Raw genomic sequence first — 22133 nt, 5'->3', positions numbered from 1 at the left:
AGCAAGTCCTTCATACCATTCTCAAAAAAATTAGCTGTACAAGAAAATCAATACAGACTCATTTTAAAGAGATCAAGGATTGCTCAGTTGGTAGATCTGAGTAAGGTATTTGCAATGGCTAGGGGTTTTTGTGAGCAGAAGCCTCCAGGGAGCTGCTTTCATCCCATTCAAAGATCTTGAAGAAAATATTAAATCATTGCTGATAGAATTTGTAGCAAAAAGAAAATAATGAAGAGAGAAGAGATGATGGGCATAGGTCAGGGTCACTTGGAAAGGGGGTTTCATTTGAATGCATGTTTCAACGCAACCACATGTTAGGTCATTTTTCAGGAGAAAACAAATTCCATTTATAAAGGGGAACAGAGACTATCAGAGGAAGCAGTAGCTTTTAGAAGGTTTTAGTAGCTGTAAAATATAAGAAAAAAATAACATAATGGCTAAAAGAGCAAACCATTTCCATCACAGCCAAGAAGGAATAAGGAAATACCACTGTTTTGTTGTACATAATGCTTGTTACTTTAAAATACAAAACTGACCATGAGCACCAATGGAGCTGCCCATTCTGTTTCTCAGGTGGCCAGTCTGTTTCCATCTTCGGCTTTTTCCTTCTTGCCACTGTGTTCCAGTGGCAGGGTCCAGCCAGGCTCAGCCCCTGAAACAAAGAGCAGGATAACTGAGGGCAAGGCACTGGTTATCCCTGTGCCCAGGGCATCCAGGGATGCTGCAGGCGGGGAGATCAGGGGTGTTATACTGATATATAAGGGAAATACAAAAGCTGGGGAAGAATGCTCAAATTTAGGAAGCATCTTCTGGTAAAAATGTCTAAAGTTTTTGTCTATTTGTCTTACCCAAGAAAAAAATAAGAGGTTATTTTATTACAGTGTAACAGAATTTAAATACTTTTTCTGATAGAAAAAGATGCATGATTCAGTGGTTGAAAATCAGAGCCAGACAAACTTAATCTAGAAACTCTTCCTTTTCAACAAAAAGGATAAATAATAATTGATCCTTCACTTGCAGCTTTTATAACATAGAAGAATGTATGATAAAACAATATGCTATGGTTCAAGCAAAAGTTTAGGCTGAAAGGCATAATCATTGCACAATGAATTGAAAGATGCAATAGATCACATATGTAACCTTCTATGGTTACTTTCTTATTTTGGTATTTTTCCAGGCCTTGGAACTCCTCAGGAAATCTGCTACTATCCTCCTTGGCTTTTGTTGTCCTTTTCTGAAACCATGGCATAACATGGAAAAAATGTAAATAAAAATTATTTATACACTTTGTGCTTAGGCAGGTTTTCAGTCCTGAATTTTCAAACCTATATAGATTGCTCAAAGAACTTATACTGATTTCAAGAATTTTTTTCTAAAAATGTGGAAATTACTACTTGTACTAGCATTTTGTACTCTAGCCATGAATTAGCTATAACTATAAAGATTTCTGCATCTTTTAACATTATAATTTTTTAACATCGTAAAACCTTATTTGAAGACTATTACATGCAGTTGTTACAAGTTACTCCTAAATTGTGATGGTTATTATAATCAGACTTTGCCTGTACATCCCTGAGCACACCAGTTGTACAAGTTGGGGGTTGTGCCTATGACTGAGTTACTTTTTGATCACCTAGTGTATTTTTAGACTCTGGACACACTCAGCTGAGTTTATGCTGTAATAACAGTGTCATGTGGTGCTAACCAGATTATATCAATCAGTAACATAGAACTATAATCATTTTAATGTAATTGCTCTGTGATTATTATGTGATTCTTGTCTGATTACAAAATAAAACATATTTACTTTGCCATTAATGTTTTAGCTATGTTTACCTATCTCTAATAGATTTTAGCTGTTAGGTAGTGGCTAAAGTAGAACTGATTTTTTCCAGGAAATAATCCTGATTCCCAAACACTCATTTGAAAGGAAGAGTCTTTTGCTCCATGACCCAGCAAAGCAGTTGGCTCATTTTCTGTGGTCCAGGAGACACATTACATGGTCAGGACAGACTACCAAGAACATGTGCACCATTGCTCTCAGGGTGGTCAGGATTCACCCTAAGCAGAAAAGATTGTTAGTCAGATAAAACTCTCCTTTAGTGTTAAAAAAAAAAAGGCTGCAGAAATACAAGAGTCTCTTTGGAGGTTTTTGTAAGTGATGGCATGGAAGAAAATTACAGAGGATATGTGATGTTTTCTATGGTAAGTGTCCAATACTTTTTATTTGACTATTGAGTTGGCATCTCCCCAGTTCTGGCTGAGACAACTGCAAGGCTGAGGGCTGCTCTGATGCCATGTCCATCCAGAAGATCTTGTATTGAGGATAAATCCATGGAACCAAACCAAAGGAGCACATTTGTTGCAACATGCACCACAGAGAGCTACTGGTGCTTCAGCAATTAATTGCCTGCCCTTATGTTGTGAGAACATCCATTTGTATTGACCCAAAACTGTAAGTTCTTCTGTAATTAAATAAGTAGAAATTATTTTAGAAAATTGATATTTTAATCAGCTTCTTCTCTTCCCCATCTCACACCACTATCACAATTTATTCCCTTTCACTTTTCCCATTCTTAACATCTTATCTTGCTTCTCATAAATATAGTTTATATAAAAATCAGTACATTTCAGGCAGAAGTATAATGGAGAATGATTTCTGTAGGCCCTAAACCAGAGACTCGTGCTGACATTATTTACCTCTTTTGAGACTTAACATGTTTTCTTTCCTTGATAAAATCACACAATAACAGCTCAAAGTCCTCTCACAGATTAGATTTTGTAAATAGGTCCTTCCCTTTTTAAAAATTATGTATTTTTTCCATTTACTTCTGTCTTGGCTCCAGGGGTTGTTTTGGAGTAAAATACAAGACCTTCTATTTCTTTTGGATGCAGTGTTTCAACAAGGATTTGAAGGAACTAAACCACTCACTAGCTGAGCACATGACATGGTACAGAAAGGGACTTTCTTTCAGCCTCTTGGACCAGCTGGGAGCCCACGCAAGGAGTTCACATGAAAGAAATTATCCTGACTGAGCTGCAGCAGCCAGGCAGAGTCCCAGGCAGAGACAACCCCACAGATGTGGAGGGAACAGCAGGCAGTGTTTTTGTGACAGTAGAAAGTATTAATTCCATTCCATGGTTTCCAATGAGAAATAGCCCCTGACTTATCCTTTCATAAGGTCACATGCGTGATGGAAAGATACTTGGAAGGGGAATTCAGAATTACAACACTGCATCTCAGGTTTGTAATTTAGGGAACTGTCATGATTCCCGTGAGAGCCCATGGAGGTCTCATCAGCAATGTCATTGGAGACTGGGGCTTATCTCAGCTGGCCAGCCAAGATGCATCCACCTAATGTGAGCAGAGGCTTTCCCTACAGGAAGAAGATATCTGCTGTCTGTGACATGAGACTAGTCTCATAGTTAAAATCACAGAACTCTAGAAAGGTTTGAGTTGGAAAGATCACCTAATCTCAACCCTCTGTCAATCATGTTAGCACAATTTGCCTTAGTGAAGCCATGTTGGCTGTCACAAATCACTTCTGTATTTTTCATTTGTCTTAGCACAGTTTTCAGGAGGATCTGCACTATGATCTTACGGGGCATAGGGGTGAGACTGACTATTCTGGTCTTCCTTTTTTTCTTTGTAAGAATGGGGATTGTATTTCCCCTTTTTTAGTGGGAAATTCACCAGACTGCCAGGAGTTCTCAAATATGATGATTAGTGGCTTAGCCAATTCATCTGCCAGTTCCCTTGAGGCATACAAAGGTATCTCATCAGGTCCCATGGACTTGTGCACCTTCAGGTTCCTTCAATGGTCTCAAACTCAATTTGCCCCTACAGTGGGTGCTTCTTTATTCTACCAGTGGGTTTGCCTTCTGTGACTTGGCAGTGTGGCTGGAACACTTACCAGTGAAATCTGAAGCAAAAGTCATTGATTACCTCAGCCTTCTCCATATCCTTGGTTACCAGGTCTCCCATTTCCATCCAGGAGATACCATATTTTCCCTGGTCGTTCTTTAATACTAACATACCTATAGAAGATTTCCTTGTTGGCCTTGATGTCCCCAGCCATATTTGATTCTACAAGAGATTTTAGCTTTTCAAACCCAGTCATTGTCCACATAGACAATGCCTCTGTATCATACCCAGGTCCTGTGTCCTTGCTTCCACCTCTGTAGGCTTCCTTTTTGTGCTTGAGTATGTCCAGGATCTCCTTGTCCACCCATGCAGGCCTCCTTACATTTTGGCCTAATTTCCTCTTGGCTATGATACATTGCTCCTGAGCTTGGAGGAGGTGATCCTTGAGTACCAAAACCTAAATACTGATTTTCCTATTTGAGGAACTGGGCACAATCTTAATGCTTTCATCCTCCCAGTTTGTCCACAGAAATCTCTACACAAACATCATGAAAGGACACTCTAGCAAATTCCTAAATCCAGTTCAAAACTGACACTGAAAGCACTAACTAAAAAGCTGTTCCATAACAGCAACTATCTTTTATCCAAATTATTCAGCAGTAAGTATTATTTATAGTAAATCTCCTGATTTATTTCTAATGTTTATACAAAATGTCAGAACAAATTACTTACATCCAATACAAACTCTGCTTTACAATTCCATCCATTTTGTCAGGGTTTTAATACTGGTCCTAATTTGCATCTTTATGTTAAAACATGAAAATAGAGCTGAGTTTTCTTGAACACCCTCATTTTTCATAAACTTGAGTAGAAATGTCTCATGTAAAAGGAATGCTAGATCAGAAAGTAGTGGCTACAGTAAGAGCAAGCTAAAAAATGGCATGCCAAAGGGGACAGTGTCCCCCAGTGCTTTACCAGAAATATCCCTTTTAAATCAGGAAATACTGTGCATAAAACATAGCAAACATTATGAGCTTCACTTTAGATTCCTCGGGTACAGGTTTTTTTGGGTCCCATACTAATTTCAATAAACATATTACAGTTCCAGAGTGAGTTCAAAAGGATCCCTTCGTTACCTACAAACCATTAGACAAAATGCTAGAAGACAGTTTAAAGAAAAGGGCACCCACTTACAGCAATTAGCTTTTAAGAGCAAAACCCTGGGTATCTCTGTTTTGGTTAACATGACAAATCAAGGGAAACTTAGCTCATGTGTATGAATTATTCTAACAGCAGTATCTTAAAGATCCAACACAGCATACATCAACATATCTCGTTAGAATGAGTGCTTCTAAATTTAGGCTTTAAAACATTTATGGGTATACACAGAACAAACTTTCTGCTTCTACAGATGATATTCACCATCATTTCTTTTTGATCCATCCTCAATATTTGCCCCTTCAGCCATATGTACAAATGGCAGTGGTTTCCCCCAGAACAATTAGGAAGATTGCAATGACATTGAGTATGACCTGGTTTCAGTAATATTGAAGAGATTAAATTAACAAAAGAAAAGCCCAAAACAACAGAAAAACCAGATCGCACTGTAATTTGTGTTGTAAACCAAAGGTGTTTCTTTTAGTCCCAGCACAACATCATACAAGTCACTTCTTTCTGCTTTTGTTAAAGAAGTTACATTCCTTAGCTAAAAATTTGCATTTTATTTCTGATTACATTATGTATTCTCACTGAGAAAGTGCAGAGGACACAAGTACTTAAGTATGCGAATCAGACAAGACTGCAACACTGCCAATTTTTCAGTCTATTTTTTCACCAGTTCACTAGAGGTTCATACTGCTTCCTAACCATTAATATTAATATTTGCCACGTGTGTCTCATCCACTCACTGTGGAAAACTGTAAGGTGGTTGGCTGGTTGGTTGGTTGGTTGTATTTATAGTGTATTTAGTGTAAGAACATGTTTCTGTGCCAGTGATTTCCTTGGATGCACTGTTACTGATGTGAGCAGGAGCTCCCATGATGGAGGAGGTGTCCTCTTTAGACAGAGTGGCAAATCCATTTCAGACATTGCCAGATGGGAAATGGTACGCTAATTAACCAAGCATCTGATACTGTTTCTAATAAATATTTTAGTATTCCTATATGTTGCCATGAAGATGCTTTAATTGTGGGTTTGAGGTAATAAAAACATAGAAGTCAGTAATATGTGTAGAACAATACAGACCCACAACTGACACCTCCATCATGCAGTAGCAAACAGGAGGTAATTCTGTGCCAGTTAGTCAGCTAAAAATGCAGAACCACATAGATGGATACACGGCTGGACACGTAGGAATAACAAGTGACCTTTCAGGTGACACAAACCCTGAAAATTTTCTGAAGCAAAGACAAATAAAGGCAAAACTTCAGTGTAAAATTATTCATTATGTCAAGTCTGCACAGTAACATCAAAGTCTGGCCCAGAACAGGAGCTCTCACTGTTGCCTTTAGTGATTTTGAGATAAATCAGTCTAGAAATGCCCAGTGTCTAGAGATCTAGTTCATTTTCAAGCAGCAGCAAACAGGTGGCCTGACACAGTGGGGTGAGCTCATGGAGATCTCTATTCTCATATTTACAAGAGATTATTCAAAATACAGAAGAGGAACATTTTGGACATCAAGTATACTTGTCTGTCTGTCTACCCTGAATAGTCTTTGTTCACAAAATTTATTGTGTTAATATTTATACTCTTGTGTGAAAATCTGAAAGGTAGCAAATTAATGTGTTTTTCACAAGCTGTACTTTTTTACCACGGAAACTGGAAAATTTTAATCCAAGTGTGTAATAAACTCACTTGTTTTTTTACAGCTCATGTTCCTCTTAAATAACCATAAAACCTTTTACAGAGGCCATGTTCCAATAAAATTTCAGATTTATGCTTTGATTTAAAAACAAGCAAACAAGAATTTATGTTTTCCATTGAATGAGGGAAATATTATATCACTGTTTTAGCTCTCCTTTTGCTGTGCTATCTAAAGCAACAGTGATGATGTATAGAGTAATTTGGGAGGAAAAAACTCTTCAAAATATATCTCAAGAAAGCACAGTGAAATAACACACCACAGGAGGAAGATAAATCCTCAGCCAGACATCCTCTAGTTCTCTCAAAAGGACATCACAGGCCTAACCCACAAGCATGAGTGCTGCAAGGAACACTCTGTCAGGCAGGCCATGGCCCTGTTACTACAAAATAACGTGGCTGTTTGGTGGGATTAGGCTATTTTGTAAGTGTACATGGGCATTAGCACAAATCTGTGCTCTCTTAGGCATAGATCCTTGGCCCAGCCAGCTTGGTGCCTGGGGAAGTGCTCACACAAGGCTCTTCCAGGTTCCATGGGGTTTGCAATGCTGTGCTGTCCTGGGGTGTTTAAGCAAGCAGCCTCAGCATAGCCAGGAAGGAGGGGTCTGGGAACAGCTTTTGAAGGGATGAAATTTCCATTGACATGTTCATTTGGCTCCTGTTTAAACCAATGAACTTAACGAATATGTCATCATAATGCTTAAATGACTAATGAAATTAAACCTAGGGTAGTTCATAATAGTAATCTAATCAGAAGCATATGATTGGAAGTCAAATAGTTCTACTGCCATCTTATCTATTGTCAGCATTTAATATTAACAAAATTCCCATTTAATACAAACAAGCTCCCAAGTAAGGCACAGGTGACAGTTAATTTAATTCCAAGGGAAACATATTAAAAAACCTACATGTAGTATATCTTCATGAATAAAGGGGAAAAAAACTGAAAACAGAAAAAAAGATCGAAAATATTGTTGAATCAGAAGGGTCAAGTAAATAATTGAGGGGTGACGAAACCTAGGGCTGAATAAGGCTGATGTGCAGAGCAAGAAACAAGGTTGGGTAGAGGGTATCGTGTGGGGCAAGGCACCTTGTTCAGGCACTCCCTGTCTGACCTGCGGCAGACAACTGGCTGCACCTCCCCAGGAGCACAGGGCTCCAACAGACAGCAGGTGCTCAAACATGAGCCACAGAAATCCTAATAAAGAGTACTGTCCCAGAGAAACCCTGAAATGTTGGGGTTCAGAAGGATTCCCAGTGGATCTGAGAAAGGATGGTGACATTTCACCTCTAGCAAGAGCCAAGTTGCTGTGCCTGTGATCCCCTCCACGGGTACCCCTCCCCTCTCCTCCTCTGAGGCTTCTGGCAAGTACTGCAGGTGGAGTTTATTCACATAATTTGAGCCATTAAAAATAAAAAGAGGCTTTAATCATCTGTTTCTCCAGCTAGTGATTGGAATTGGTGGCTTTGGGAGAAAACCCTCTCCCAATAACCCTGTTAAACCATGTGACAAGGTACCTACTGGAGTTTCCTTCTTGATCTCTCACTTCTCAGATCATGGAGGGAGTCGAGGTGAACAGCTTGTGCAACAGGCCTTATTTTTAGATGAAAAGGTTTCATGAAACGAATTCTGCTTTCAGCTTTTTCTTTCATTTCTGGAGACTACCGCTATGTCAGATTAAGACTGGCGGCTTCCCCTCCTGGAAATGCACAGTGAAGGACTGCCTTTACTGAATCATGCTTGATTTGATGTTTCTTGTGTTTCTGTGTTTGAAATAATTTCCTACATGTAATTATACACTTAAAGAGTATTTATGTGCATAAAAGAGCTACACAGTTTTCCTGTTTTCCAAAAGAGATTGGCTTGCTCTAGGAACATTTTGCCTTACTACTATGTTTTTGGACTAGATGTTGCTACTTAGGATACAAGTAAGGGTAAGAGACTGTTAATTGTGCTTTTAAATGAATTGTACAAAATGGTCCCATCTGAGGTCACACATTTATGCAGACAAAAAATGTGTACACACTGTACAGAAGTGTAATTATATTGAACCCACACATGTGTAATAAAAAAAAATTGGAAATTGACTTTGCTTTAATAATGTGCCAAATATTAAATGATGCTTTTAAAATTCAGATTCACAGTAAATCTTCTGAATTCTAAATAATCTGTCTAGTGCCATGACACTAGAGTCTCATTCATCTGCTTCCTGACAAAAATCTGCCTCTGTCAGATTTTGAGTGAGTGTAACATTTAAAAAGAAGTTCAATGATAGCCAAATCCTGCAGCACTCATACCGCTAAAATCCAACTGCAAATTGGAAGCGGTTAGAGATGGTGAGAGAATGGTCTCCTGCCTTTGTTTAACCCTCCATTTCAGGGTTTAACAGCACAGCTCTGGAGACTGCAAGGAATAGTCCTGCTTTAATATGACTCATTCGATTTTTTGGTAGTGTATGTGTGTTTCCCTCTTAATAACTCAATGTGATAGAATATACAACCCCATGACCTCCAACGAAATTGCGAGGATGTAAAGGAGAATGGAGCTTAGGCTGTAATAGAGCTTGTGTAAAAGCCTTTGGGAATTAGGCTGAAAAGAGCCTCTGAGTGATACAAACTTAACAGATTTTAGGATTTTACTCGCTACAGATCTTCAGCAGCCTTGTTTCCCATGCAGCCAGTGGAGGCTCACAGCACTTCCAGGCTGGGCTGCCACAGTGCCTTGAAAATAGGTGGCAGGTCTTAAAATGCTGCCAGATTGTTTAAGAAGTAAAATGTCCTGGATCCTTAATTTTTCTGCACATGGTCATTTAAATTATGGCACTTGAAAGAGCGTCCAGCAGGAAGGAGACCCTCGCAGATGCCAGAAACAGCATTTTCCTTCTGCATTGGGATGGTGATGGAGCATTTACATCAGGGTTTGCTCAGTTGGCACAAGCCTCATACGAGGTGAAGTATCCCAAACACAACAGGCTCCAGCACGTACATGTGACATCTATAAGGACCCAGAAATAGGACCAGCCCCATGAGCTCTGGAGGAAAATGAAGTGCAGGTGCTGGGACTCAGCCCACAAACCCTCATCAGAGCTGGCAGGTTTAAATGTGCTTCCAGTGCCCAAAGTCAGGAAAGATGGTTTCATCCCAGCTCTGTGGGAATGGGTGTGTGCCTGCTCCTCCACAGCTAATAAACATCAAGAGGTTGCCTGCAGAAGGAGGCTGTTTCTTTAGAGAGATTTGAGGCCAACCCTGTGCAGCTGGGAGAGGGCAACAGATGCTTTTTCCTGTGAATTGAGAGGAAATGTCTCCTTTCCATGCCAGGCCAGGGATAAAAAAGTGCTCTGTACTAGAATGGCACTGTGAGGGTGTTACTCTGGTGGACTGGAGGCAAAACCTGCTTTTCCAGAATTGGCTTCAAGTCCTGTTCTGTCAGGTTTGGTCCTTTCCTCCCAACAATTTTATCCAACAGTTAATGGGAAAGTGCAATGAAACAGCTTCTGGGTGCAACCTATAGCCCAGAGTCCCCACTTTCCTGGGGTAAGAGGGTGGCTTTTACTTGAAATCTTGTTCTTAGAGCATTAATTTTTCCTTTTACAATTGCACAATTTCTACTGGCAGAGGTAAAGGAACCTATAAACTTGTCTTCCCCTGTCTCCAACAGGCATCCTCTTGTCTTTCCCCATTCATCTTGTCTTTTCCATAATGAGTAGCACTGTCTCTTAAAAATCAGGAGCAGTGGGTTTAAACCTTCCTTATACTGAAGTAGGCATCAAACCCCCATGTTCCAGTCCTTGAACAAGACCTTCAGGCTACCATGTAAAAGATGATTTGCAGAGGGTGCTACCATTTTGGAGGAAGAAAAGCCGCAATTACTACTATGCTTCGTGGTGTCAGTTCTTACACTGCCAGTCACCATTGACATTACAAATCGCTCCATTTATTGAGATTGAAGAATATTTTAATGAGTCTAATACAAAGGGAGATGTGTCCTATTCAGGCTGAAATACAGATTATTCTACACCGGATCAAGCTGCCATGTTTGGCACAGCAGACACTTTAAAAATACATAAAATTCTACAAAATAGAGTTATAGGACAGCTTTTTCCAGACCCCTAGTGCCTTAACCTGGAAGTATGAGGTTCAGGCCTCCCTTCACCCACACCAATCTTTTAAGGAGCTTAGTGTTCTAAATTTATTTATTCTGCTTCTTGGTATAAATACCTGCTCTCTGTAACCTGAATGTTCCTATGGCACTGGATTTCACAGTTCATTATGCAAAAAGACGTTTCCTTTGTGCTCAGACTCTTTCACTCAGTTTAAAATGTCTACAATATATCATGAAATGTCCCAAGTTGAAAGGGACCGAGATGATCATCAAAGTCCAACTCCTGGCCCTGCACAGGACAGCTCTAAGAATCACACCGTGTACCTGAGAGCATTCATCTTGCATAGTATTTGTATATGTTGCATGGTATTCACAAAATTTCTCAGCAAAGGTGGAAAACATGGAAAATCCAATAAAAAAATACACTTTGAAAGTCAAGATTGTTTGAAACTGATAGATTTCTTACTGAAAATATTATTATGTCAGCAGCCATACCTTTTGCCAGCCTTAATTTGTCTCAGTCTATTGATGGTCCCTTGTGGAATGTTCCTGCATGGCTCCTCTATGGTTACAGAAGGAGGAAGGATCACTTGCACCTGTGGCAGCAACCCACACAGCCTGGCTGAAATCAGTGGCATGACCTGCCATCTGAAGCCATTAATGTAACATTACAGCTATGAAGGCTGGGCCAGCCCTGGCTGGCAGGCAGGTGCACATGCCAAAGGATTTAATTAACATCAGTAACACTGGACTGATCCAAAAGGCCTCGGCAGAACCACTCTCCTTGCTCACAGCTGAGACACGAGCTTGCCTTGTGTGTGCACTTGTGTTTGCTTAGGCTGCTTTGGTCTTCAGATGTACTCCAGGCAGAGCTGTCAGAGCTGAATTCACATAACTCTCTTATCAGTTTTCTCCCTCTTTTATCAGGCTCATGATCTGGACTAATTTTCCCCTCCTGGAGGGAGGGTCTTTGCTTCTGGCTGATGGTCCATGTGCTATCCATTTCCCTTTCTGCTGGGATATTTCACAAAACCACTCAAAACCACTCATCCCTTCTTTGGCTTTCTTCTGGGAAGAGGATCTGTGTTGACTCAGTGGAAGCTATGAGTTACAGTCTGGAGCCCATCCAGGGGTGGGTGTTAAGAGCTTTCTGCATTTCAAAGCTTTTCTGAAGGAGGCTTCACACACTCCCCTTGTAAAGCAAATGCCCATTTTTTACCTCTCAGCCTGGGATTGCTGAAGTGAGACTGAATAACTCCAGGCAATGTTGGGGGTCAAATTCAGGCAAATATTGCAGTAGATACAAGAATTGCATGAGCTTCAGCCATGCAATCTGAAATGGGATAATCCCTTTTGCATTTTATCACAGGGGAGCTCTAAAGATAACTGTGCTGATATTTGTGAAGAAGTCAAATTTCCCAGCAATTCTTGCTTCAGAGGAACACACGAGGAAAAACTGATTACCTCCATTTCATGCAGCTTGGTGCTTAGTCAGAGTGACACAGGACCCCTGCATGGAAGAGCTGGGAAAAGAGGACTGCTGAACAGCTGCCCATCACAGAGCATCCTCTGCAACAACTGAAGCAGGAGCTGAATGTGGAAAACACCGTATGTGATCATGTAATTAACAAATGCATCATAATGCCTCAGCATAAGGGAGCTAAATTAAGCTGTGGATGCATAATCTAGCTTGCATGTAAGATCTTCATAAAGACTGTATCCCTTTTACTGCTATCAGTGGATGCTCCAGGCAATAAACAGCCCTGCAGTTAGATTTCCTTGCTTGGGCACACAGCTGCTAAATTCAGCATTTATTAGTGGCATCTGAGAGGGAGGCTGGTGTTATTGATGAGAGACTGTACAAGGAATAGTTGCAGTATTGCAACTGCCTCTCTGTAAAAATGACTAGGAAAAATTTAGCACTTAGAAACTGCTGTGCTTGGGGAGAAATCCACAGCATTCTACATGGCACCTGAATAATCAGAATATAAGATAGTTTTGAACAGAATAACTCTATGGGCTGAATGACAGCTGCCTCCACATGTTTACCTACTATGAGGCTCAGCATAGATGGTCATAATTGCTTGTTTGCTAATGGCATTATGAAGCTGGATTAATGGTGTGTACAATATATCTTAATGCTCAATAAAGGTGCTTCAATATTTCAGGCTCAGAGAGACTACTGAGTGCAAAAGATATATGTGAAAAGGGAAAGACTGATGTGCCCATTTTTCTTTTTCATTATGGATGGACCTGATAACAGTCACCCTGCTTCACAGTCTGCCTGGGAAGAAATGATTTACATTTCTGCTTTGCAGCCTGTGCCTTCCCTGGGTGAATGCCATAAAAGGTATCGTCCGGCTCACTGCTCCTTGAAAACCAGATTCCTCACTCTGAGCTGTGACAGGTCTGTGGTGCACCAAGATAAAGCTTATTAATGTGGAAATTCCATGTGACAGTAAGGGGTGTTGGAAGGAGGGCACCCCCTGTGCACTGAAGGATGCTGCACTGCCATCACACAACCTGAGCTGATTCATATTTGTATTTCTCACTGAAGGGTTAAAATGTACAACAGCCTTCAGTTACCAGATAAATTCAATACCTGCATCTGTGTCTTTGCAGAGAATACCTGTTTACCTGTTGTGGGGTGGCTGTCCAAGCAGTAGGGTGTCCTGAGAGCCTGATCTAGATCATATTCCTCCCAGGCAGGGGCTGGGCTCATCACCCTTCCCATCGAGCCTTCTCTTGTTAACCACAGACAAAAAACACTGGCTTAGAGCAGCAACATTTTTCACTGCATTCTCAGAGATGAGGCTACAAGGAGCACAGGTGGGTCCCGTTTTGCCATCTGTAAGTGTTCAAGAAGGTAATTTGTTGCCTCCCGCTGGTGCTGGGGGGTTCTGTTAGTTGCCATTTTGTGCTTTGTATGCAGAAGGTAATACACAAGTGCATGTTTGATACAGATATTTGCCAGAGGCTTACAAAGCTTCCCATATGGCATCTCCACGCAGTGCTCATGAGCTCGGATTTTCTCTGCACGGAACTGAGGCGATAAAATAATGTCTCTGTCAAACTGGAAGCCTCCAGAAATCTAAGTTAATGCCTCAGAAACATTTCAGGGATTCTCTTGATTTGATTCTTTTAAAGCATCTGAAAGTTTTCTGGACTTTCAAATTCCTACTCTAATTCTCATCCTAAATGCCTTCTGCTCCAACCCTTTAGCTTCTTTTTCTCCTCAGAAACTAAGAAACAGCTTTAAAAGGTTGAACAGTTGTGCTTTAGAACATGTACTTTTGAAATAACATTCCCATTTAGAGTTGGAGTTGTTACCATATGCTGAAAGTAAGGCTTTCTTTCCCTTCGTGTCTTAACCTTGAACACACTAATGCAGATTTTTCACCTAAAAGTAGACAAGGAATGTTTCTGCCCACTTTCTAGCTTTAGTAATTCCCTCTCTAAAGAGAACAGTGTGCAGGGCGGGGGTGGACAGTTCCTAAGGACAGAATTTATCACCTGCCACCCTGCCCCATCCCCTCCATTGTCCTAATAACAAAAATCACTTGCTGGTTTCAAGAGCTATACTAAATTTGAGCTAAGTCATGTTTAATTATGACTGAGAGGGATAATTTTCAGTCAAGCTTAATGTCATGTTACATAGTGGTACATAAGTTCCTTTTTTCACCAAGGGAGATATAAGCACTCATGCTTTTAATAGCTCATTAATTAATTAATTAATTTGCTCTGAATATATGCATGGTACTTCTCAAGGATGCAACATATGGAGATGGAACATAATAGGTCACACTGAGTTGGGTGACTTACCTCAAGTCTGGTACCTGTGTCTGATCTGAAGGTTAACTGATTCAAAGGTACTGAATCAAAGGTACTTTGATTCACCTTCAGCACCACCAAAATGCCAACTTTAAATATAGTAGAAGAGAAAGCAAACATAATTTTTAAAAAGTGTGCTTAACGCTGTTTCTTGTTTTGCCTGTAGTCCTGAAAATGGGACAAAAGCATTTGGGACAAAACATTATATCCCAAATGAAAGTCAGAAAACCAAACTAGATTTAATTCAAACCTAAAATGTACTTAGAAAAAACCACCAAAACAAACGCATAATATTATCATTTAAAGGTCACCCAACAAATTCACAAAATATCTTAGCCATCTCCCCACTGCTGGCCAGTCTGTGCCTTTGTTACTGCCAGATATCAGTGACCCAAAATTTAAAGAGTATTTTACCCCTCAAATACCAGCTTTGTGACATGGAAGAAGCATTTATCCCACTGACAGAAGAATTATCAAGACAGTGGACTGTTTAAGAGCATGAAGGCAGCTTTGATTTGGAACGAGGACAAGAAGCTGTGTTAAAATAGGGGAATTGAGCCCCAGCTATTCCCCTCCTTCCTCCAGAGCAGGTTGCAGCTGGCACCAGCCCCAAGCCGGCTGCAGAACCTGCTAGCAGGTTTCAGGAACCTCTCACTGTAGGGCTCCTCCAGGCTGAGGGCTGAGTCCTGTGTCCCCACAGTGCCATGGCATGGCAATGTCGTCCCCAATGCCTGACTGTGGCAGCCCCACTGCTGCCCCTTTGAGCCCCATGGCTTGTGAAATGCCAGCCAGGAGGAAATTGTGTACCCAAGGCCACAAGAGAGCTCTGCATCTGACCTGGCAGCTGTACATACACCTTGCAATGCCCAGCAAGGCATCCCCCAGCTTCATATAGCTCCAGTTTGAGAAAGGAACTCAATATGGTTAAATGGATGTATAAAACGGTAGAGATTTGTGGATTCAGGGTCTTATCCAGGCTGTTATGGTGATTTAGAGTTGGGTAAGAACCAAAACCTTTGATTGCACACACAGATTTGGGTGGCATTTGAAATCTGGATCCACTTCTAAAATCTGCATCTGACTCATCTCTAGCTACAGACATGGAGTTTTATGGTTTTATTTCTATTCTAGGGGGACATTTTCATGCATGCCTTGTAGCAGACAGAGGAGGTGGGGATCTCTATGTGATTTATATTCAAGGTAATGCATATATAACTACATCTCTATTTCTCTAGCACATAGAGAGATGTAAATATAACTTTATTCATTTGCTGCACTAGGAAACAATGCGGCTCCCTTGGCAACACATCAGCCACAGACTAGAGTTAGGTAGAAGAAAGATTCAAAGCCAGTCTCCTAACTGACTTTTTGAAGTCATAAGCCATTTGTAGCTATAGCAGTAAAGGCAGTAAATAGATCAGTTGGGGACAGCAGAGAAAAACATCTCCAATCTTTATTTAAGTGAATGCTGGAACACTTCAAACGTTTTGTGAGGATTTTCAAGAATAATAATTTCTTGTTTTGCTTTAGGAAACCACTCTGCTAGTCAGACTGTTGAACAAAAAAAATTGCAAAGTTTTGATATTATGAAAGGTTAAGACTTATGGGTTTTGAAACACAGTAATTTAATCTCTGTGTAACAGAAGATTATATTAACCTGGAAGAAAATTCATTTAGCTGGGAAAAAGTGACCTCATTGAATATAACTCACTTATCTGTGGATTTAGGTGAACAGCTTTTCTTAAACTTATCAGGAGAACAAGGTGTTCAGCTGGCTCCGGAGAAAAAAAATAAAATATTATTTTCAAAAAAAGGTATTGGCTGTTTCTTTCTGTGGAAAATGTGAAGTCTAACAGGTGTAAGGCAGAACAAAATGAACATGAAAGCAAGAACACATTTTCATATGCTATTTTGAGATCTCTGAGTGAGGCTGAATCCATTTCCACATGGTAAAACAGCACACACACAGAGTGGGTTACTTCTGTTCTCCAACCACACACATATCTGCCCGAGGGGATACAGAAGTACCAAACTACACTTTCAATTCCTGGGGCAAAACACCAGTATCAGGAGGTTGTATCAGGAGCTTGACATCCTCTGCAGGCAGCAGTGCCACTGCGCACTGTGACAGAGCTCCCTTTTGGCGGCTCCCTCATCTCTGTGACCCAGGAGAGGTCCCTCTCACCAGATTTCTCCCTTCTCTAGCTGCACTTCACCTGTCTGCTGAAGCATCCATGCCCAAGGGCAGATTTAGGGTCCTTTTGGGTTGCACTGTCATATTTCTCAGCTGTGCCACAGGATCCTGTCTACCAGCTTCCAGCTCTGAGACACCTGACAAAGTGATGGATGCAAATTTATGGAAGATGCCGTGTCATGGATCCTGAGACAACAAAGGCAGAAACTTGTGGGTGAGTCAAACTCTGAGGATCCCAGTTCCCACAGTTTAAATCGCTGCTGCAATGGAGGCACATGGATCTTTACATCAGCATGGGGAGAGCCAGACATCCAGCAGGACAATGATGAGAAGTCACCATGCTGAGAAGGGAGCTGTTATATCTAGCCAGGAGAAAAGAACAGGAAAAAACTGGGACTGCAAAGCTGAGTAACTTCTAAGACTGCAATAGCAGCAATTCTTAGCTGTACACCTCTTCCTGGAGCTAAATTTTTCAGCCAGGTCAGTCACAGCAGAGTCACAGCTGTCCAAGGGAGACATTATCTCACTCATTCAAGATACCTTGGCACATCCAAGAAAGGGTTGACAAAGGAAAAAGAAATTTAAAAAAACCCAAGACTGAAAACCCAGGAGTCTAGATTACTGTAGAGCATTGGATGTAACACCAGGTGTCACCAGGCAATTAAAGCCGACCCCTGTGCAGCACACCCACCAACACTCCACTGGTCCTTCAGAACCATCCCTTGAGGGCTGCCAAGCCATGGCCTCGTGAGCCCACCATGTCTGTCAGGACTGCCTCAAAGGCTGGGGTGTTCCTGCCCAGCCCTGCCCTTTCTTGCTGAATGGAGAGCTGCTGGCCTGTGTTGAGGCTGGATTCAATCCCTCTGGTGAGTGGGACATGCATTTGGAGCTGACATTACAATAAATGCACTTTACACCTGTTAGATTTAAGCTAATTATTTAGTGGCCAGCACTGACTCAAGGAAAGATCAGAACAAACTACAGAAATTTCCAGTGTGTTCTTTTTGCTTCCTGCTTAGGCGCAATGTGTAAAGCAGCACTGCTAGCTGGGCTGGTGGGAACCTCTTGTCAAAACCAGCATTACTGAACATACAAGCTTCAGTTACCCTGTCCACACAGAGGACCAAATTCCCTGAGCTACACACGGTGATGGAAATGTCACCAATGTAAGGCTGGAATCACAGAGCAAAATCTATCCTCCCTGTATTCAGCAGTGCCCAGAAGCTCTTGCAATCCATGCAAACTGCTGGATTTACAAGGGTCAAACAGGCCCTGAGAACGCTGTGAATAGTACAGCTAAGCAAAGATGAGAGATACTTGTTGCTAAGAGGCTTGATCCCAATTTCCCCTTCTTCCTTACACTTTGAGCTCTTGATTCAGCAGTCTCTGGGCAGACAGGGGAGCACCAGCACCAGGAGAGTGATGTGAGTGCAGGAAGAGCCAGGGGAGCACTGTTTTCAGAGACAATTAACTATTAAAACAAGTCACCCGCACCATCAAATTGCACCACCAGAAATGGCCTCAGACCTTTTCCAGTACAACTTTCCTTTAGCCAAAAACCCTGGTGAAAGGTCTCACTTTCTTTCTATCCCAGTAGCTGGATGACTGCTGCTTCCACAGGCAGAATAAACAGCAGGTTTCAAGTGTGAGGTAGCTGAAGAGCACTTGTTTGTGCAAGAGGATTTTGGTGATGTTATTTATTTATCACTCATGTTTACACATCTTTTAGCTTCCTCAGTTTACTTGTGAGAACATTCCAGAACAATCAGCAGAGGATATAAAGCTGATAGCTTATCACCCAGGCACCAAGAAGACACATGCATCCTGATATACATCAGGATAGAGGAAGGAAGTGATTTAGCCCCTGGAGTGTATATGCTGGTGCTGTACAGCTCAGAGAAGCCAGCACATGTGAAAGATTTCCAGAGGCTGGTGAGTAATTCAGTGCTGACTTTTTCAGCTGTGTAGAAAACTACAAACACAGCAGCTCTGTCATATTTGTGAAATGTAAAATGAAAAGATATTGATGGCTGGTATCTGCAGCTGGGTTTGTTCTGCTATTTAGGTCTTGTTTCAAATGAAAAAAAAAATTAGAATAATATGTTAATTCTTACACTAACTGTATTCACACATCAAGATTTGGACTATAGGCATGCAGAGCAATTCTGCCTCAATTATTGCCCTTCTAAAAACCTGCTACAGGAAAGAGATGGCAAGGCAGCCTGCACATGTTCCATATCTTTAGATACACTGGATTCCATCCTGATTTTTTCAAATTAGAAAATAATAAAAAAGAAATATCAAATAAAAAAATATGGCTGTTCAGATTATAGTTTTTAAGAGGATATTAGAAATGTTGAAGTATTTCCTTAATGCCTTCCTGGAGTTCTTAAATAAACACACAGGTATCTAGGTCTTTGTAAATCAGTCTAATACCTTTTGTCTCTGTTCACTGTCTTTTCCTCTCTCTAAATTACAGTTACATGCAAAAATATTCAAAATGAAATCAAGTCTGAAAATCATCGAGTCCCACAGAAGCCTTGAAATATTAACAAGGAACTGTAGTTAGTCCTTTCTTCAGACCATGTAATATAGTCAACATGTCAAAAGAAAAACCTTATGCTGTGAAGGAAGAGATGTAAGAGAGGGCCAAGAACCTATATATCCCCAAAAGGAATAGAACCCTCCATGCAGGGGACTCCCACAGGTTTCAAATATATTCCTTCAGCTGAAGTGTTTCCTGACTCAGAAATGTTTGTGCTTGTATTAAAAACATCGTTTTATGGTCTTTTTGGAAGGTTGAGATCAGAAATTTGTTATACAGCTCACCTTGACTTTAATTGAATTTTATGTTTACATCATTTCACATGAAAACTTGATTTTAAATTTCTTTTTTTATCTCTCTGGAGATTGCACAGATCTGGGAAGCAAAACATTTTATTGCACTGCAGACTGAGATTTGCTGTTTTCACAGTAAATGACCATGATGAATTGGTGCCTGAGACACTGGAGCCAGTTCACAGAGACATCACGTCCTCTTGATAAAGGGTCTGCTAATACTGTTTGCAAGGCAAAAGCTTGGCCATTAACCATCAGCTTGATAGCTTACATAGCCTTTTAGTCTCACATAAGACTAAAACACAAGAGGGGGTCATTGTGGAAAAACACAGTGGTGTACCATTCCACTAGATGGAACATTAAAACTCTCCTCCATCACTCTGGTCACTACAGGTAATCTTCAACACAACCATTCTGAAATGTACAACTATTCATTAAGAAGAACTAAACAAAGCTATACCTTCAAACTATGGGCACAATGCCTTGCAGCACAAAGCTCCCTCAAGCAAAAGAGTTTTTGCCAGCTCTGACTTGGACCCATAGTAAAATTCCAGCTACTGCAGCTCCCAGTGAGTGAGCAGGATCAGCTCTGTGCCATGTCATTATGAGTGTTAGACATACCAAAAGTTCTCCTACATTAATTTTTTTCTGTGAATAGAGGATTGATTTGGCCAAACACTTGATCTAAGTCTATAGTCTTCCATGTGGAATTTGAGCTTCATTTTTAACACAACTTGCAGCTATTGCTCATTGCTTGAGACTGACATGGTTCAACAACCGACCTCTGTGTAAAACTCACAATTGAAATATTCAGAATGAAAGGGAGCATGTAAGCCCATGAAGCACAATACCCTTCTTTAAGGCATGTTTTTTTTTCCTCTATCTTAAATTCATGGAATCTACCTGTGATTTGTCTTCTTAGAATAGTATATCCCCCTGCCAGAGTTTTGCCAAGTTATCCGACTCAAGAAGGAATGAAAGAAGTGGGATTTGTGAACACTCAAGACTGCCAAGAAAGCAGCTGAATGTAGCACAAAATCTCTTGGGTTCCAAATATTTAATCTTCTTACAATACTATAGAGTTAGAGGCCAATACTTATTTGCTGCTTTCATACTACTGTAACATACACCCTACCTGAGAAAGAACATATTTTGCTTTTCATGGGGACAGCATCCTAAAAAGTGTCTGCAGGCAGATTTAAATCTCAAACCATTGCAAGGGAAGATCATCACTGACTGCTGCTGCAGCCGCTGCTTTAAGGACTGCTCCTGGAGGAGCTGCCTGCTGCCATCTATTGATGCACTGCAGGAAGGCGCTGGACCAGCAATTCCTACCCTGGGGTTTCAGTGTGCTTGGGTGAGAAATCCTGCAGATCTGAGTTCTGGGACTTGGAGAGAAACCCTTACCAGGTGACTCAAGAGCAGCAGAATTATTTAACATAGCTCAAGCCAAGAGTTCACTACAGACAAGCCTTAGCTACCTGGGCTTAGGATGGCCTGTGGTCCAGAACCTCAAACACCATGAGTGTCCTTATTGCATCCTCTTTCCCCTCCACTGCAGGGGAAGCATTAAGATCTTGACTTTTAGGGGGCCCACCTTATGGAGAGGTCAAAGGACCTGTCCACTACTTCTGCAACTAGGAACTGGATGAATTTGTGATTGTCACCTTCAGCCAGCCCCCACAGCACTGAGATCACTTGCCCTGGGTAAAGCTAGGAGCCTCCAGCCAGTGCTGGTAGCACACCAAAATGAGAGCAGCATCCCATGGGAGCAGCAAGCTCCCATGACATCAGCTTTGTGTGACACCACTGGGATCACTGCAGGGGCAAACTGCGTCTGAAGAAAGGGGGTGGTGACGAGGCAGCCCTTCCTAAGGGGCAGCTGCCTTTGTCCCTGCAGTTCAGAAAAAAATAAAAAATTTCTTCCAAGTAAAGAGAGGAATAACGGTCTGTTGAGCCTGGTACTGGATCCCTCAGTCCTAAGCAGCTCAGCACCCTAGAGGTGACCTACCCAGCACCCAAAGTGTCAGTCAGCTGCGATACAAGCCAGTCCTCCTGCACACTCATGGTGTACACTGACAGAGCACAGAAGGATCACAATCTCCAGCTACATGCTGCAAAGATCAGGGTAGAAAAAGAAAGAAGCAAAAACAACCTTAGGAATGGGATTTATTTATGGTTGGCACCTGGACTGCCAGTAACCTCTGGGATGAGTGTAAATGGTAGGGACTGGCAGTGAGTGACTGCATCTTTGCAAGCACAGAGACACCTAGGAGATTTATTTTAATTTATTCAATGTTAGGCAGCAAAGGGATGGGAAGGTTTCAGTCTGTGGACAGAGGCTAGAAAAATTATTTCAGAGCATTGTAATGAAAGAAGCAAGTTTTAAAAGGGAGTCTTCACTCATGATCTGATCCTAGTTAACCCTGATAAGACGAATGAG

This window comes from Zonotrichia leucophrys, chromosome 1A (genome assembly GCF_028769735.1).
Source record: "Zonotrichia leucophrys gambelii isolate GWCS_2022_RI chromosome 1A, RI_Zleu_2.0, whole genome shotgun sequence".
In the NCBI taxonomy this organism is placed as follows: domain Eukaryota; kingdom Metazoa; phylum Chordata; class Aves; order Passeriformes; family Passerellidae; genus Zonotrichia; species Zonotrichia leucophrys.
This window is presented reverse-complemented; position numbering follows the sequence as displayed.